This window comes from Amblyomma mixtum, chromosome 4, assembly GCF_055824585.1.
Source record: "Amblyomma mixtum isolate Tamu chromosome 4, ASM5582458v1, whole genome shotgun sequence".
NCBI lineage: Eukaryota > Metazoa > Arthropoda > Arachnida > Ixodida > Ixodidae > Amblyomma > Amblyomma mixtum.
The window spans coordinates 66,723,647-66,743,474 of record NC_143015.1 but is presented as its reverse complement, the minus strand read 5'-3'; the positions used below and the strand labels follow the sequence as shown (position 1 = coordinate 66,743,474).

Genomic DNA, 19,828 nt, shown 5'->3' with positions numbered 1-19,828 from the left:
ACGCGCAGAAGGAAGTCGGTGCCGTATTTGAGCCGACGCGGAGTCCGTGCAACCCTTCCGCCGGGAGCTTGCACGATGTGCACGTCACCCCGAAAGGAGACCCGGCATATGTTGAAGAAAGGAAGCGGGTACTTTAGCTCAACGCTACCGCACACAGCCACCCACGGGGAAGAAACTTGGAAGCTAACGAAAAGGCTTGGACTTTTATTAAAACTGAGGACAGCGCTGCGAGCTTTGGAAAGGAAGATGGCAGTTGTAACTTTAGGACACAGGATGAGAGCAGAGTGGGGGCCAAAAGAAATAAAAAAATGGGCAGGACGTTTATGCGAAGGGAATCCCGTCCCTCGGGGTAACGGATTGGATTCCAAGAAAAGGTTTGGTTTGGTTTATGAGGTTTAACGTCCCAAAGCGACTAAGGCTATGAGAGACGCCGTAGTGGAGGGCTCCGGAAATTTCGACCACCTGGGGTTCTTTAACGTGCACTGACACCGCACAGTACACGGGCCTCTAGAATTTCTCCTCCAAAGAAATTCTAGCCGCCGCGGCCGGGATCGAACCCGCGTCTTTCGGGTCAGCAGCCGAGCACCATAACCGCTGAGCCACCGCGGCGGCTTCCAAGAAAAGGCAAGCGTAGCAGGGGGCAGCAGAAAGTTGATCACGAGGACGGGGCTAAGAAGCCTGCGGGGATAAGGTGGCCACAAATGGCACAGGTCAGGGTTAATTGGAGCGGTACGGAAGAGGCCTTAAGGCCGGAATACATGGAGCGTTTTTACCGCGGCGAGTCGTCGATTTTCGCCCGACGGCGCAGATTTGACGCGCGGCGTCGAGAAAAACGCCCGCCGCGGCCGATCAAGACCGGTTAGATTTTGACGCGCGGCGTCCGGTGAGACCGGAAGCGGCGGCTGAAGCGAGCCAATAGCAGCGCAGAAGGCCCGCTCTTCCGGTCCTCTGCCTGCCGCCGCCAACATGGCCGCCACGGCCGTCGAGCTACGCCGTGTTTTTGGCACGCAAATGTTTTTGTCGTGAAAATAAACGCTTCGTCAGACTTGAAATGTTGCTTTTTTTAGAGAACACGGCCGAATCTTGGATCGGAATACCTGCGCTCCCTCGCTGAAGCGATTGTGTCGAAGAAAACCGCAGCCGCTGGTGTCCGCGGCTGAGCGGGCGTCGAAAGGTACGCGACGGCATGCATTCGAGCACGCAAATCTTTATAGATACTTAAGCGCGCGTGCTAAATTTTGTACAGTGGTGTCGAAGTGAAACTTTCCTGATTTTAACAGAATGGTCAGCGTCGCTGTTCTCACAGACCTCCTTGCACAGTTGGTGTTTGCAACTTGTTGATCACATTTGCTTTCGCGTCGAGGGATGCGCGGCGGCGCGCCGCCGCTTCAACGCTCCATGTATCTCCAGCCGGGCGTCGCGCCGCCGCGACGTTTTCTGCCGCGCGAATGTCGTCGAAAAAAACGTCGCATGTATCCCGGCCTTTAGTCCGCGGTGGACGTAGTGCGGCTGGTGACTGTGATAATACAGCCACCGCACACCCCGACCGCCAGCCGCGAACTGCGCATGCGCTGTTGGCGACTAGAGTTGAATACGGTATCGGCAGCCCTCCGGAAGCCCTCCCTCCATCCCTCTCAGACGCGCCTCGTGTACAGTCAGTAGCCTGGAGCCCAAGACGAGGCAAGCGATGACTACCCTTCACCCCGTAGGCGCCGTTACGTTGTACGCAGCCTCAGTCCCTACGAATGGTTAAACAAAACAAATACGGAAATCCAGCTCCAAAACGAAGCCCTGCCCAGCCGCACTAGGCTTCCGTGTCGACGTCCTCCACCCGTAAGGACACGCGCATTAACGGCGCAACCTTATTACACAGGCCGCCACGAACCCACTCGCACGGCTCTGCACGCGCTGGTTCTGTTCTTCGCCCAGCCCCAAAGCACGGCTGCGCCATTAATTAGTCCTTTCGCCGTAGCCCGGCAGTGTCTTCGAAACGCACACGGTGCCTCCCCCCCCAACTCGGACCGAACTGCAGCCGGCAGACACGCTGCGGCTCAGCGGGACTAGCTCCAGGCGGGCGCGGCTTCCTCCGGACTGCGACACAGCCGGCGCCGCCTAAACCCTTTCCTCCCCTGCACCCTCCTTCGGCGACGTGCGCGCGTGTCCAACCAGGGCCGCTTCGTGTCGCCCCACAATGGAGGCCCATCTCGCAGCCCGGGGGCCGCCTCCCGCAAAAAGCCGTCCTCGCCTTTGTTAGTTCCGTCGGGGAAGTGGGCGAATAAGCGCCTTCCTCCTCTCGCCGATCCTCATTTACCCGGTTCACCCTTTTTTTTCTTCTTCCGCGGATGCAAGAGACCCACCCTTTCTTCTCCCCCGCTAGTCGCCAAAAGGGACGGCGCTAGGAGTACTCGGTGGAAAAGAAGCCTGCCGACGGATGAAAGAACACGCAAGCACAGCTTTGGCGAGGCAGGCAAAGCGCCACGCGAGGCACCGTTATCGGCTCTGCCTCGGCACAGGCGCCTCCAGGCTCGCACCAGTGCGCTAGTGGTGTACACGCTGAACGCGCGGTGGGCGCAAAGGCGCGCCGAACGAACAACCTTCGCATCATACTACGTCGCCCAACTCGCGTAGCAGGCGCCTGACTGGTCGGCTGCGCGTCTATGCTCCGCCAAGACTCTCCGATAAAGCGTTTCCTACGGAGAGCACGACGTTGCGATGAGATGAAAAGACGAAACCCCCTATTGGCAGCTACAGTTCCTAGGAAGAATAACAAGGCGTCTGGCACATTCGCCGCCAAGTTATCACACGGCGACACCGCGTCAAACACGTGCGCACTGCCGTTACGGCGCGGTTGAGGTGTCCACCGAGTAGCGAGACAGTTACTGCGTCACCTCCTTTCCCCAAAACCCAACAATTCTTAAAACATGCGCGCCCTCCCGAAATAACACTTCGGCGTAAGTAAAGGCGTACAGTCGCAACCACGAGATACGCTCGAACGTTGCGCATCTGTCAAAGATGCCCCCGGACTTGATTCCGGGCCGTGCAAGTGTGGCTCGCTGCCAGTCCAATTAGCGAGCTGGGTCTTAGGGGTCTTCCTCACCCTCTACTGCAACGTGGGCCCACTTGCGAAGCCAGTCCGCCAAATTATGCACTACACGAAACGGCACAGCTACGCGGTCGTGCCACAGGTTAAAACGAGCAGGCCGGTGACGTCAGAAAGAGAGCGAGTCGATCCTTCCCGGGATTCATTCGGGCGGGAGCGACAGCTCTCGGGGTTAAAAACCATTTCGAACGACCGCCGCCAAATTGGAGGTCGAAACAACATGGCGGTCCCCGCTCTTGCCCACGGCCTAGTATCGCGCCAGTGCGAAACCGTGGGCCGGTCGCTCCTACGAGGGACGCCGTACTCGCACCAGAAACGACACACACGGCCCAACAACCGAGCGTCTCCCCTCCGCCGTCGCCTCCGGGAAGGCGCACGGAGGCTGCGCCAACTAAGGAGATTAACGCCGCGGCCAGGCAACGGAGGAAAACAACGGACGGGGAGGCACGGCGAAGCGACAGGCAGCGACACAAAGCGGCAGGCAACGGTATATAAGGAGATAAAGAAACAAAGAGGGAGGGGGCGCATTACTACCGGAAACTATCCGGCGAACTAGAGAGAGTGCAGCCGAGGAGACCCGAGACAGCATCACGAAAGCGAAGGCAGCCAGCGGAAACGAGAATGAAGTGAGACAGCCTCGATCGCCCCCCGGGGTTAGTAGAAAAGGGAGACAGGGACGCGTGGGGGACGAAGGACTCTGGCGGCAAGGTGCAGCTCTCGAGAAAGCCTTTCTCTGCGAGACTAGAAGAGTGCGCAGCGATGCTAAATAAGGAAACGGTAATCATTTCTCTTCCTTCTTCTTCTCCCCCCCCCCCCCCCCCCCCCCCCCCCCCCCCCCCCGGGGTCTGACTGCGCCTCACGTTTTAGCGAGCAGGCAAAACGCACAGACGGCCGCGAAATACGCAACACCACCCAAAGAACGCATGCGACGAAGAGCGTCACAAATTTCTGGAGGGGGGGAAGGACCAAATGCGAAGTTCCGAAAACCGAGCTCGCTCAAGCGAGCGGATTTCCTTACGTACGGTGGGAAAGAGGGGAAAGCGCAGGCAATCTCTCACTCTCTCCTCCCTAATAGGGACAACACCCGACGAGGCAAGAGGAGCCCGGCCCTTTGGCGCGTCGCGGCGACGGCCGGTCGATAAATGGGTGAGAGGCCGCGTGGACGGATACTACGCATTGCCATCCAACAACCACCACGGGCTCCTGCTCCGCGGCCGAGAGACTTGCTGCGACACGGGACACCGGAAGATGCGGAGGTCATTTACGACCCGAGCTAGCGACCATAAACGCCACTGCACACACGAAGCGAAAATCCATCCGAATGAGCCAAGGTCAGCGTTGTCAAACCGCAGTAGGAATGAAACCAACGCGGTAGGGCTCAAATGAGGAAGGGGGGGGGGGGGGGGGGGGGGGGGGAGCGTGTACTGAATACATCTCCAGGATTACACACGACTTGAGCAATACAAACACAGAGCTAGCATACTATGGTCAGGACTAAAGAATGATGCAGCGCATGACCTTCAAAGAACGCCTTCCAAGCAAAGGCTCCGACCCACTGTCATGATGTCGCGGTCAACTGTCTTACACCTGACAACCGCCACTGATGTAACACTACAATGCATAAAGTGTTTGACCCCGACATCCTGACAACAGGTCGTCACAACTAGCACACAGAACAGTACAAAGATCAACAGGCTGCTCCCAGGAAGCACTTATTGTAAGGGCATTAGTCACTGGTATTGCAGTTCCACTGGTTTCCCCCACTAGGTGTAGATAACGCTCAGCCAATTCACAGTGGAAAAAAAAATTGCAGAAATCAGATATGAGAAACATGAGTGCGTTTGCCAGCCACTGGCAAGAGCAGAGATGTGTGCCTTTTTGGGCAGTGTATGTTTTGAGCAAACACTACACGACAACCGGCTAGCTTCAAACAATACACATTACTTGAACATCGATCACTGGTGTGTGCCGAACTGAACTGAAACAGAGAACAGGACTAAGAAAAAAGGAAGAGGAACATTGCAACAGACTCGAGTAAATGCTGGCGTGTTTATAGCAACAGTAACAGGAGGACTGCCAATCAGAAATGTACAGTGAACAGTGCCTGAAGAGCCTGTGATATGATTCAGTATCGGACGAGCTTTCTCTGCACTATAAAACTGACTTTAAATGTGTACACATTTGAAAACGACTCAATCTGAAAACGACAGCACATAGCCATAAGCCTTCTGGATAGCACAAAAATTAAACTGGGTCAATGTGCAGTGTTCTGAAGTTGTTGAGGATAGGAAGCAGAGTGTGCCAAAGCAAGCTTCACTGATTATTGTGCCTAATGCAGGAGCCAGACGTAAACTGTCGACTACTAAGCGCTCTAAAAAGGCTTGTTGAATAAAGCAACACTGAGAAACATTTCTATGTAATGCTGAAATATACATGTAATGAGAATGTACAAGAAGTCTCCAGCATGCAAATCAGTTGGCTTCTGGAATGAAAAAGTTTTACACATGCAACACTACTGAATGTCAACAAACGAGCATGCACTGGGGATAGAAACACCAAACTTCAGGACAAAAGTTAGATGACTCACTGTGCTTTGAGAATCGGTCATTTAAACTCTACTTTTTCAATAAAAATGAGAGACACAACCTGCAGGCACCCAAAACCAAACTTGAATATCTAATGGTGTCTCAAAAGTACTCCAGAACGTCTTCACAAACGTATCATTTTGTGCCAACAAAATTCTTAAAGGCCCAAGAAGACAAGGGTGCAGTAAGCCATAATGAACAATCCATTGAATTCCGATTATTTAAGACAACAGGATATTACTACTTTTTGCAAAGGAACACTGTGCGGGTTCGATCCCGGCCGCGGCGGTCGCATTTCGATGGAGGCGAAATGCTCGTGTACTGTGCGATGTTAGTGCACGTAAAACCGCGGGTGGTCTAAATTTCCGCAGCCCTTCACTACGGCCTCCCGAGTCACTTTGGGACGTTAAACCCCACAAATCATCGATAGAAATATCACCAAGCAAAGAATACCTGCTTTTCCTAGACTTCATTATAATGAGTCCAGAGGATGAAACCTTGAGCAAGAGTGAGGAAAAAAAGAAAGCCCAGTGACATGGAATGAACGCTTGCACAGCAGAATCTTTAAATAGCAATTTGAATTTTGCAAGACCTGCCTGAATGCCGAGTCACCATGATATTCACCCACTCATCCACAGATGTGTTTAAAAAAGTTTCTTCCCACAAACTGTTGAACATAGAAGTTGACGGATCAGCTGCTCTCTCAGAATGTTCTGACTGCTGCTAAGTGCTTCTGATCTCTTCTGTTAAGCTCAAGTTCCTATGGCAACCATAACCAGAAACAGGAATTCAGTACGCTGACAACAGCAGAGCATCAACCCTTCAAACATAGCTTTGTGCGCTTCTGGAACGACTGAACAAGAAAGAAGCAGAATCAGTGATGGAATTAAATGCTAGGGGCTGTCTTCAGCAGTACAGCAACCGTATTCATGTGCAGACCATAAGCAATCACCTTACATGTCCATAAAGGAGGCTACCCTGCGTCAACAAAAACATTAGCGACACACGGTGGCCTTTCCAAAAGAGCTGTCTGTATCACTGTACAGACTGTACCAACTACGCTGTATGCTATTACAGACATTCCACTGATTAATCCACTGCAATATAACTAATAACAAGGAGAGACAAGAAATTAAATGTCTTAAGAACACAGGGTAGGCCCTGTACTTCGCATATACTATGAGGCATATTTGAGACCCATTCTTTCATGACTGAAACAGCGACACCACGGATGAGCAAACCACAGGGCACGAAAACACAACAGTCCGCGCCCTGCCTGTGTGCTAGTTCCTAGCTCATCCAAGACTATGCTCTGTTTCAATTAAACCATATTGATTGTAAAACATTTTACAATCAATATGGTTTAATTGAAACAGACCATAGTCTTGGATGAGCTAGGAAGCACACAGGCAGGGCACGGACTGTTGTGCTTTAGTGCCCTATTTTACAATCAATATGGTTTAATTGAAACAGAGCATAGTCTTGGATGAGCTAGGAAGCACACAGGCAGGGCGCGGACTTTGTGCTTTCGTGCCCTGTGGTTTGCTCATCCGCTTCGTTTGAATTAAACCATATCAACATGCTCAAACGTCCACTTTGAACTTTTTATAGGCAACTACATCACCTAGCTTATTTGGGATTCTTTTATTTTACTCCCATTTCCCCTTCATTTAACTGAACTACAATTATTGTTTTGTAGAGAATATTAAGGTTTGTGTTTTCCAAAACCATTCGTCATTTTTGATGCTTGAACTGAATATTTAAATCCCTTCTAGCCAAAAATATACCCCGTACATTGGTACCCTTATAGTTCTGCTACTTTCCATCTATGAATACACAAAGCTGGAAAAAAATAAAGAACAGCCTTCAATATTAGGTAGTTTTTATAATAATGGGCCAAATGTAACGAGAAATGACATTTTGAGTTATATATAATGTCAATGGTGAAAAACATGTTTACTTAAATGTTTTGACACAAACAGCATGCATTGAAACTTCTCTTTAGCAGCCACTAGCCACGTAGTTAGTTCAAGTATCAATGTAAGACTTATTTGCTAGTCAGTTTGCTTCTACAGCCTTTGTAGTCTGTTCTGCATCTTTCTCAGCGCAGTACTTTTGATTACAGTCCACCTCAGCACAAATGTCGAGGGATGTCACTGGAGATATCTCACGGCATTAAACTGGACCATGCTGGCATCAACTAGGGTGAGCTAAATGATTAGTTGGAGATGTCGTTGCTGCCCTCTCCTAAATGACACCCCTGAATGATCCACTGGCATTTTGAACTCGCTTATGGAATGGAAACACTTCCTGAGAAGCTCAGAGTTGCTGAGATGTTTAAAAACAGTCAGTATGACATGAAGAACTGATTAAGGCACGTATTTGTGCAACAAAGGCTCGTTCATCATTTGGCTCTTGGAACGTGCACCAAGTGTTGTGGTCTTCCGAACATGTGTCGTCGTCTTTTGAACATAATAGCTTAAGACAGGTGTTGCTGTCGGTAGCAAACATGTGGAAATATCCGGCGCAAACAGCCTTGGGAATGTTTCCTATGACTCCAACGAAAATGAAAAAAATTCAAAATAACCCCACAAGGGCGAAGAAATCGGGTGCTTGACACGAGGTAAGAAAAGCGGGGAGTAAGCTGTGCCAGAGGTCGACAAAACACAAAAGGAATGTTTCGTGCTTTTCCTGACTGCTGTTGAAAAATAACATTTTAGATAGCAGAAATGTGAGTGAGTGCAATCGCCAAAGAAAGCAGGCATGCCAGCTTGACATTTTGTTTCGAAAACCAGGTTGTTCTGGCTCCACTGAAAATCAGGATAGTTGCAGTATATGATATTCGCATAAAATAAAATAAAAGATTTTGAGCTTTTCCCCATTTTAGCACCTCTGCCCTCAATGTACAAGGTTCTGAAGTTTTTTCAAAAGCACTATAACACTTGTACAACATCCTGCTCCAAATCTACATATGCAGTTTTCAGACTGATAACCAAGCAGTAATACTTTAAAGCAGCATTATTTTGCTACTACGAACAATATTTCTTTCTGCCATCACACTGTGTTTTAACTAAACAAAACCTACGCAATAGGCATAGGACAAATGAAGAAAAAGACACCACAAATGCCGTTCAACCAAAGACTAAGTAAAGTCTGTACACTGCCAAAGAATCACCCTTACACAAAAACAACCTAAACAGAAAAAAAAGCATAAACATAAAATTACCAATCAGGACTGTCCAGATACAGCAGCTCTTTGTAATGCAGAACAATAGGGGATATTCAAAATTCCGCAAGTGCGCTTTCCCGCATAACAATGTTGCCCCCAACAAGATGGTGGACCATGCGTTTCCAGCTGAAACAAAGCAACAGAGACTAGTTTTTTGTTTGATTCTTCCAAAATACGTTTCTTACATTCTATCCACACCTTTAACGCCTGTCCTGAAGCCCATGTAGTTCCTTTATAGCGAAGTCGGCCATCTTGTTAGGGGCAACATTGTTATGCGGGAAAGCGCACTTGCGGAATTTTGAATATCCCCTATTGACAGTAGGCTAACTCACATGTGAAACTGACAACTTGAAATTTCTGTAAGAAAAAATGCTTTGACAAATGGATATTTATCACCAACAGTAATTCTGTGAACATAAAGCACTTATAAATTTCATTTTATTTTCATCTTTTCCTCAGCCACTATATTGCTAAACATGCAAACACGCTAAGCTTAATGAGAGAAAAACAAAACACACCTGCAGCTACTGACGATTGCTACGCCTGTTATTTTGTTCAAGTGCGCTTCATATAAAATGCGTAACTGCACTGTCACAATGCACCCTTCAGTTATTATGTACAGTCAAGCCGGAATGAAACGCGAACACGCATATGTCATACATTTCTGCTTTGCAGCGAGATATTCCTTTACAACCTATATTCGGTTATGCATTTCAGTAGGCCCTTTACCCAGACACATGGATCGGGCTAGTTGTACACTTCAGCTGAAAGTAGGCAGGTAAAATATTTTGTTTTCTTGACATGCTCTGTTCGCGTTTCATTCCGGCCTGACTGTACAACTATATGTATGCCTCTGCTCCTGCATTAGCCTGAACAAATTATGCACAGGTGAACTTACTCATAGCAAGTGGTGGGAGGTGTGATGCCTGCCCAAAATGTGTAATGGGCCACCGCGCTGGCTCAGTGGTTATGGTGCTCGGCTGCTGACCCGAAAGACACGGGTTCGATCCCGGCCGCGGCGGCTGGAATTTCTTGGGAGGAGAAATTCTAGAGGCCCGTGTACTGTGCGATGTTAGTGCACGTTAAAGAACACCAGGTGGTCGAAATTTCCGGAGCCCTCTACTACGGCGTCTCTCATAGCCTTAGTCGCTATGGGACGTTAAACCCCATAAACCAAACCAAACCAAACCAAACCAAAATGTGGCATGGTTCATTGCAATAAAATCTGTGCATAATGAACTTTAGCTACTAGTTCATTACGCACAAATCTGTAGCTCTGAGCGTGGAAGATGAACAGTGGATGAGACAGAGATATCGTTATAAGTCGCAGGCAGGCCTCGCCTTGTGTAATACCGGCAATGGCTCCAATGCAGCAACACTCAGGTAATGTAGGAAACCATGATATGCACACATTCTCACACACACAAAGTAAAAAAATTTTCAAGCTGAAAGCATGCAATTAATAACATTCACTTAAACCAACCTACCAAAACTAACCCCTCTCACTCAAAGAATCTAGCATTAAAAAAAAAGTAGTCTCTCAGAAGTAGCTTGGACTGCAGTCAACTTCCTAGCACCTTCAGTGACCAGGTAGCACCAATTTGCCACATAACACAACCAATCTGCCACCAATCTGCCACATGTGAACAATGACATGCAATTAAAAAAGAAGACAAGGTCAGGTGCCGAGTAGGTGAAGGCTGCGAGCAACCCTCAGCATGCGAGGCAGCTCACTCACAAATATTCTTCTCCTACCCATACCCACACTAAACAATCACGTGCTCACACTCACCGGGGCTGACTCACACTCACAACCACTCTCACCCCACCAGATTCGACCTGTGCACTCATCAGTGGGTCAGCTGACCTCTGGTGGCCAATCAAAGCTCAGAGGGTTTTCACTCTTGCCATAACTCCAGCAGACACTGCCAATACTGCTTCTGCTCACTCAACATCTCATGTAATGAAGCCACAACTAGCTGAACTAAAGTATGGTTTGGTTTGGTTTATGGGGTTTAACGTCCCAAAGCGACTCAGGCTATGAGAGACGCCGCAGTGGAGGGCTCCGGAAATTTCGGCCACCTGGGGTTCTTTAACGTGCACTGACATCGCACAGTACACGGGCCTCTAGAATTTCCCCTCCATTGCAATTCGACTGCCACAGCCGGGATCGAACCCGCGTCTTTCGGGTCAGCAGGCGAGCACCATAACCACTCAGCTACCGCACAGTGAAGTTCCTAGCTAGCATTCATATGTGCAATATGAACACAAGTAGCTTACTTACTGTATCCAGGGTTGATTAAAGCACATTTCACTGTAGTATGCATAAATTAAATTTGCTTGACAAGTGTATTCTTTTCAAGCTGTGCTCTGTACTCTTTCTGCTGAATCTTCTTTCATCTTCTTGAATCTTCTTGAATCTCTTCCCTCACAGCATCACCCGAGTAGATGCCCAGTGTGAGGCAATTCCTGCATTGTTCCTACCTCAATAACCTCCTCCTCCTGATCTGAATGTCACGAACTGCCACCGAAAGAACACCATCGACTGACCAAAACTGGTGCATACATTTCCTAGCATCGAATCTGCATCAAGCGAATTACTTCACGCAGATTATGCTCGAAAACGAACAAGTGTGGTGCTTTGCTACACACAGCAGCTGGTGGCAACACCCATTTCAATAGAAATACAGATGAGAAAAAGAAACATTCTCTACCTTGCCCCTAAGTGAACCTAATCTTCAACATAAAATGCCCAGCAGAAAAGCATCCATATACTGTAGAAGCCTGCTGCCAATGAGTAGACCAACCATAGGTAAAATTAAAGGTACCAGTTTTCTGGTCTGATAAGAGTTTTATTAAAAACAAACTCAAATGTCTGAAGGGCCTGCAAATGTTTGAGCTCATCATGTATCATGCTCTGTGTATGGTAGAAAGGCATGTATATGCTCAAGCAAAAAAAAATTACATTGGCAAACATTTAACCTTTGAAAGTAGTGGATTAATTGGAAGGCTAACTAACTACACAATCTGACCAAGACAACGCACGACAATTCCAACACCACTGGCAGTACAAGATATATCAGCTACTCTCAATTGACACCAAAAACAGCTTTCCAGAAAGTTATCTTAAGACAATAACAACACAGCTAGCATTTGTTGACACAGCCAGGTCAGAAGAACTGTCCAAGACCGGGAAGTGACATTATCTTCCTACCCTGTTGACAAGGTCCACTATTATCCTTCAACCTTGTTCTTGTGATAAGAGGTCCAAGGAATGATCATCAGCCTCTCTTAAAAATGCACGTGAACAGAAAATATCCAGATCACAGGCACGACAGGAAGACTCACGGAGTGCGGAACACAAACCAGACCTATGGATGCAAAACTCAACCTCAAATGCAAAAACCCAATCTCAAATGCTAGAAGCACATGAATGCTCAACAAGGAATCCATAATTACGTGCAAACATGCACTGTGGATCCACACAGTATGGTGCCTTCAATCAAATTCCACTTTCCTAATTCGTTGGGAATCGAAGCCATGTCGTGCGTGCCCTACTGTTGTGCAACCGTGTGTAATCCACTCCGATCTAGTGAAGTTTGTGGTTTTTCCCCATAGTTCGGAAATAAAGCGATAGCGGCTACGAAACATCCAAAAAGAACGCATTTATTCGCAGGAACTACGCTGAAAAAAAAACGCAAACGCGTCCACCAATTCGCGGAGGCTCACCCCGTGCTTTGCGAAGACCACCAGAACGCGCGAATCGATCATACGCCAGCAAGACAATCGCTCTTCCCATCCAATGGGTCGCGAACATTTAACAATCGGAACTCATCCAATAAGGTAGCTCAAGATGTCAACAGAAAAATCGCCTCTGCGAACATGCAACTGCACCTGCGCTCGAGTTCTACAGTTGTGCAAGCACGCGCAAACACGATATAAACAAGCACCAACACATAGGCGATCCTTGACTAAGCGATCAAATCAAACTGCAGCCGAACGGCACACTGTGCGAAGGGACGTTCGAAACCAGTCCCTCGCAAAAGCAGAGGAAAAAATAGGAGAATTCCCAGGACAAAGGCAGACGGCTCAATAAGAAAAGGCGATCGCGAAATACATTAACGCCACAGTTAGGCCTCGCTCTGAATTACGCGAGAGCCCTTCGTAGTAGTGTACTGTACACAAACGCCTGCCATGTGGTGCACATACGCCGTCACACCCTTTAGCAAACTTTTTCTTTTTTTTGCCAACTGGAACTACGTTACAACGCACGGGTCACGGCGAAAGCCCGTCAAACATGACGAGAAGCTGTGTAAAATAAGCGCTGAGAGAAATCCAGGTTTCATCTCCTTTTTTTTTCTGCACCTGCCGTTTCCATTCTGCCACCGACGGCCTTTACAAGAAGTCGAAGCAAACAAAGCGCAGAGGATTAAAAAAAAGAAAGAAAGGAAGGAATCGCGACCGACCAAAATGTGCGCGTTTTCTTGGCTCCACGTGATTGATAACAGCACCCGCGTACATCTTTAAGTGCGTCTTCTTCGCAGCGAAACAACGTGCGCGGTTACCGCGACAAGGTTTTTATTTCACCGAAGCAAAGCTGCTTCAGAAATCGGCTCGCACAGAGAAACAGAGGTTGCAACGAATTCCTTACCTAGCGGCTATGCCGGTCGCGAGCTGGGTAGACGTCGCGCATTACCCCTCGTTTTTTACTTCCACTTGGAGTAATCATCACACGGGAGGGGGTATTGTGCATACAATTCGTGTAGCAAGGAGTGAGGGGGTAGAACAGAACTCCACAGTTTTTTTTTGCTTTTCCGCTCGATGCGATGCAGTGGCCACTGCCGAAGACGCGCACAGTTTTTTTTTTTTTTTAGCAAAGTGAAACGGGAACAACCCGTGTCCGACAAGAGGGATATGAGCTACGCAAGGAAAGAGAGGGGGGGTTCGAAATCCGCATCCAGCGGTGCAGTCTGCCGCCAGAGTTCCGTTAGGCTTAGAGACGTGATAGAGGGCCCAGCTCCAGAGCCGTCGCAGCGTCTTTCGACGCAACCAAGGTGCGAGCGGATCAGGTTGCCGTTAGCGTCGGCAAAGCGGCTTACCATGGCGTTCTTGTTGCGCTGGTTATGCTCACGAAGCGGGCCCATCGCTGGGTCCATTGTCTCGAAACACGCAATGAAAAAAAAGCATGCTACCGACTGTCACACTGAGAACAACCGACGCCCCATCTGACGGGTGCGGGGGAAAACCCAAGGCGCAAATAATCGCAGTGCGCGAAGGAAAGAAAATGAACAAATTATAAACAAATGAACTGATCAAAAGATGCTTACAAAAAACGTCATCAGAAATTCTGCAGCAAACACGATAGACCGCAGGTAATAAAGCGAGAACGAGTATACAGTAATTCGGTGTTTCGCACATAAGGTCCAACTACAAGAATGATTAAAAAAAAAAAGTATCTTCAGTATATATGGTTCCTCTGCAAACGTATCGGTTCATGCGAAGAAAGATAAATGTTATTTGCCAACGGTTAGTATGCTGGAAATAAGTATACCTCTAAAACTACAAAACATGTTGAAAAATCTTGTATGTTTGATATTACAACGCTGAGAGCCGTCTTTGAAATGAAACAAAAAAGCATTGTAATTTCATAGAGTTGATTTCGTAATTTATTGTCTGTGGTGTCAAGTTAGTGGCAATCGAATGCATGTATGAGAGTCCAAATAAATAGAGTTGACCGGGTTCGCCGTTATCTTGGCCAGTCCTGGTAGAGGTCATGCTTTATCATGAATGCAGTTATAAAACCGAAACCACATTTCATTTTCAACTACACCCTTGATGTTCCTTCCAAAGTGTCACTATTCGTATTTTGCTACTTTGCATTGTGACTTGCACCACCCTTTCTCACAAAGTTAGCAAGTTCCTCATGGTTCGCAGTTTTGTAGTTGTTTGATTAATAAAACTATCCCTGAAGCAAATAAGTGGCCAGCGCCATCGTAAGTTCTAGGCATCAATCTGTGACGTAGACATGGCGTCATGGCAAGAAAAATAGTGATAAAGAATGAGGGTATGGGCGAAATGCAGTCTATATTTCTAGAAACCATAGTCTCTACATGTATTGAGATGAAAAAAAGGTACTGGCGGTTGACTCGTATACGAAACCATGTCATTTCTACCGCTATCGACCTAAATCATGAGTTTAGATCAGAATCTCTGATTGAGTCAGTTTAGTCAGAAAATAGCATTTGGATAGGCGGAACCAACTGGAATCTGACTGGTGCGCATACAGGTTGCACGTTGGTCCCATTTGTGATTTTGAAAGCTTGTGTTTGTCATTCTTGACTGAGGAGACAACGCCAAAGATTCGGCACTGCATAGGTATCATATTGGTCATATGCTTTCCGAAAAAAAAAAAAAAAGTTGGTCTAGAAAGAGAGATATTTTACTGTAGAACGCAAACTAAGTCCTCTCCGCCGGTGGAAGCCATGCATGCACTCCAAAACTGCAAAGAAATTAATCCTCGGCATAACTGCATCCTCTCCCTAGAACATATCCCAGTGCTCCTCTGCGGTGTGCCGCCAGTGCTCTGTAAAATCCCCGGGTGTTTTTTTAACCCGGAGCGTGGTGACTAATTCTACGTTTCCCCCTTCGTTCCTTTATTTACTGCATGCCTTAGGTATCTCTCCATTAATGGAAGTGTTATGCAGCACCTTAACTTCATTCATAACCACCCCACCCTACAACTCCATTTACTTCATGTGGTGCCCGCCACTGAGGGACCATGCAGACGCAAACGTTAGGGAACCTTCATGTGCTTTTGAAGGCTCCCTAGCAAACCTGATAATCAAAATTTATTTGCGAAATAACTATAGCAATTGCGATTGGAATGGGTTGGAGAATAGAGTCATTCCTAGCTTTTTAATTGTGGTTCATATGCGTTAAATAATAGCCAACGCTAAACCCTTCAGTGACAGCGAACTGCTCTTAAATACAAGCACACCAAATTCAATCAAAATTTAGTTGCGATATAACTGTAGCAATTGTGATTGGAATGGGTTGGAGTATAGAGTCATTCCTAGCTTTTCAATTGTGATTCATATGCGTTAAATAATAGCCAACGCTAAACCTTTCAGTGACAGCGAACTGCTCTTAAATGCAAGCACACCAAATTCTCTATTTCCGCGCTACCGAACAGGCGTCCAGCAAAAATTCAAGACGCAAACCACAGCAGAACCTACACTAATATTTATAAATTTTTATTAAGAAGTTGGAAAAAATGTGGAACGCTTCACGATTTTGCGTGTCATCCTTGCGCAGGGGCCATGCTAATCTTCTCTGTATCGTTCCAATTTTAGTATATGTACTTTGGAAGTACAAACCAGTTCCTGTCGAGTTTGTATTTATAGTCAGATTCCAGAACATCAAGCCTTGCCCGGTTACAAGGTAAAATAATTACATACTGCTTCATTTAAGAATTAATATAGAATAGTTTTTTACAATTAATGCCCATTATAAGCTTAACGCACGTCAGCGTGTATAATTAGCCATTGAATTACTTTTTATATTTTTCTAATTTCAAATTAATTTAGCAACGAAACTGGCAAAACATTGACCTCAAAGATTACTAACGAGAGGGAGTAAAATCTCGGAGGCTAGCCATTTGAGTGAATAGCTTTTGGTAGTTGTCAACAGGTGGCAGCAACAACAGTGGCGCTACTTTAGAAAGTTTTTCTAGTTACATAATGCAACGTGAGAGTTCGCTGTTAAGCAAGCTGCAAAGTGGGACTGGCGGGAATTTTTGAAGCGGTAGAAAAACGTTGTCGCATGGATGAGAAACAAGAGAAGATACACTTGCCTCGGTCCTGAGCTGAGGTAACATATGTAGTCACTGGATAAGTTATGCAGTGTCTTCAGTAGGATAGGACTGTGAGAGACGCCTGGGGCAAGTCGGGAAGCGTCATGAAGGAAGGAAAGAAAGAAGAGAGGCAGTTACGTATAAACAAATTTTAATTTTATTTTCAAATGTAAAAGCATAATTTACTCTACACTTAGCGAAAGGAGAATGGGGAAGGGCAGATTAGACAAAGAGGGAGGTGGGAGGCGATGATGTCATATTGAGCTATACGATGTGTCCAGGACATGTTATGCACACGTCCCCACGCATACGAGCTAGTTGAAACTTGGTTCAGCGCGAAAGACGAACACAAAGAAAAGAAACGACACACACGGAGCGAGCACAGGCCCCACAAAGCCATACATGTGCCTCAGAGACAGGCCTCCTAGTCGGTCTAACATGCGGCGTTTGGAGCGAAAACGTCCAACGAGCATCCCGTATAAATTATTAGAGACCATGTTAAACTCTAACCTCATAACCTTTCTAGATTCAAACTCATATTTTAGTCACGTCTAACACTGTTTTCATGAACATTTATAATGTGAAACGTCACTATTATCTCTTACTAACGGCATAACCTCCTCCCTTGACCATGGATCAATAGTAGACTGCTTTTTGCTCGACTTTGCAAACGCTTTTATAAACTGCCCCATTACTTGCTCCTTTTAAAATTAAGTATTCTGAATATTGACGCCTGGATTACTCAATGGACTGAATGCTTCCTTGTTAACCACTCTTAGTTTGTAACAGCTAATAATTTTATACCATCAACTCCTGTGAAGTCCGGTTTCCCACAAGGCTAGGTTCTGGAGTCCTTCATTCCCTAATGTATGTCAATGACCTTCCTGACTATATTTCCCCATTTATAAAGCTTTGCGCAGATGATTCTGTTCTTTATCATGAAATAACTAACCCTCATGATAACCTGCTCCTCCAGTCGGATCCTGACGCTGTTCTAACTGGTGTAACAATCAGCTTATGACATTGAATGCTAGCCAATGCAAAAGTGTGACAATCTCCAACCGTACCAACACGCCCTCACCTTACTTTACAAAACAAACTCTTCGACCCTTGAAGATGTCACTCCCTATAAATATCTGGAGATTACATACCAAATAACCTTTCGCGGCAGAAAACGAGAGAGAAAACTTTTATCCATGTTCATGCGAAATATATCGCTAACAATGTTGATCGTGCTCTCAGTTATCTGCGCAGGTACTTTTCTCAAGCGCCAAAGCATCTCAGATAAACATTTAGTTAAGCATTAATTTCACCAAAGCTAGTACATGCCCAATATGGGCTCCAGCTCTTTATACACTAATTGACAGCATCGAAGCAGTCCGAAAGCGAACAGTGCGCTTCATTCTGTCTAATCATGATCGTACTGCAAATTTTCCTGATGAAGTCACAACTAGATATAACAAACTTGCACGTTCGAACGAAGCTCTACCTTTTATGCCTATTTCAGAAAATTTATACACTAACCCATTACTATAAGGGAATTCGTTTCGGAATTAAATTGCTTATCAGCAGGTGCTGACAGCGTAACAGGAACAGGGGGGAATGGGAGGTAGTCCCCCCCTCACCCAAACATTTATTCAGAGGGGTAGCGCACTTCTCAGCCCCCCCCCCCCTCCCCCTCAACTGCTTGCACTCAGATCAGATTCTATGACGTTGCTATTATTAATTTTGAATAAAGTAAGTTACTAAAGGAAGTTTGACTGGTGGGGATGAGCTATAGGTGGCTTCGTCATTATCATTATCATCATCAACATCATCATCATCAGCGTGACTACGCCCACTGCATGGCAAAGGCCTCTCCCATGTCTCTCCAATTAATCCTGTCCTGTGCCAGCTGCGGCCACCATATCCCCGAAAACTTCAATTCATCCGCCCACCTGACTTTCTGCCGCCTCCTGCTACGCTTGCCTTCTTTTGGAATTCACTCCGTTGTCCTTAAGGACCAGCGGCTATCTTGCCTTCGCATTACATGCCCTGCCCAAGCCCATTTCTTCCTCTTGATTTCGACTATAGGATGTCATTAACCTGCGTTTGTTCCCTCGCCCACTCCGCCCTCTTCCGATCTCTTACGTTACACCTATCATTTTTCTTTCCATGGCTCGCTGCGTTGTCCTTAACTTAAGCTGAACCCTCTTCGTTAGCCTCCACATTTCTGCCCCATAATTGAGTATCGATAAGATACAGCTGTTTTATACTTTTATCTTGGGTGATATTGGTGCTTCGTAGCCAACCATAAAGAACGTCGTTTGGTAACTTAAACCATAGCTTAAGCCAGTCCTGTGTCAGCAGAAGTCCTTGATTGACTGCCCTCTGGTCTCGAGCGTGGTTTGCAGAATTAAAACAGACTGCGCGCATACTTTTCTAATGTAGTCGCTCACCTGTTTCAATTTAGGTTTTCTATACAGCGACAAGTACACCTTTGATCCGTGCAAAATGAGAATACAAACAGAAATAAAATTTCATGAGTATATGAATAAAACTTGGAGTAAATAGACAACAAAACAAGCTCGAAGGCGTGACCCTCCTTCCAAAAAAAGTTCCGAAGTCCCTGTGCATCGATCATATGTATAAAGGTCACGCCTCATTCTGCTGTGCAGATATGTGTACTGACTCCGTCTCGCTGAAACTTGACTGTAACAGAATGCAACCATCTGTCTCTCTCCATTATCTGTGTTGAATATCCTATGGCATTCAGGAACGCCATGAAAAATGTCCTGTCCGCGTAGCTCTATCATTTTTTTTTGTCTTTCTTGAGGTTGTCCAATGAACACTCTTTTTGAAAGCTCTGCACTGTGTTGAGTGCATGCGTGTCCTGTTCTGTAACAGAGCCTTCAGCTGATATATTTTGTTCTGTATTTTGTCCTGTGTATTTCGCTGTTGTAACGTTTTCCTACCATTTTAAATTTCAATAACTTGAACTTTTTAAAGGAAAAATCGAAAGTTGCGTTGTGAGGAAAGGAAATGGCGCCGCAATTGTCTCACATCTCGGAGGTCAGCCGAAC

At 46.6% G+C, this 19,828-nt stretch overlaps 1 protein-coding gene and 1 non-coding gene across 3 annotated transcripts in view; both read right to left on the bottom strand.

The window, feature by feature from the left end:
• The window catches only part of LOC149346718 (uncharacterized), a 67,233-nt gene extending 53,073 nt beyond the window's left edge, over nucleotides 1-14,160 (bottom strand). The window contains exon 1 of one of the 2 annotated variants that reach the window (XM_089586639.1): nucleotides 14,014-14,160. The gene's annotated coding sequence lies outside the window, so the exon portion shown is untranslated. Of the gene's footprint in view, nucleotides 1-13,565; nucleotides 13,970-14,013 lie in introns of those variants that run through there. The other variant, XM_089586640.1, reaches the window with a different exon arrangement.
• A 2,023-nt stretch (nucleotides 14,161-16,183) lies between these two features.
• On the bottom strand, nucleotides 16,184-16,286 carry LOC149346717 (U6 spliceosomal RNA). Its single transcript, XR_016282600.1, has one exon. It is a non-coding gene; the product is annotated as a U6 spliceosomal RNA (small nuclear RNA).
• Between the last annotated feature and the right edge of the window lie 3,542 nt (nucleotides 16,287-19,828).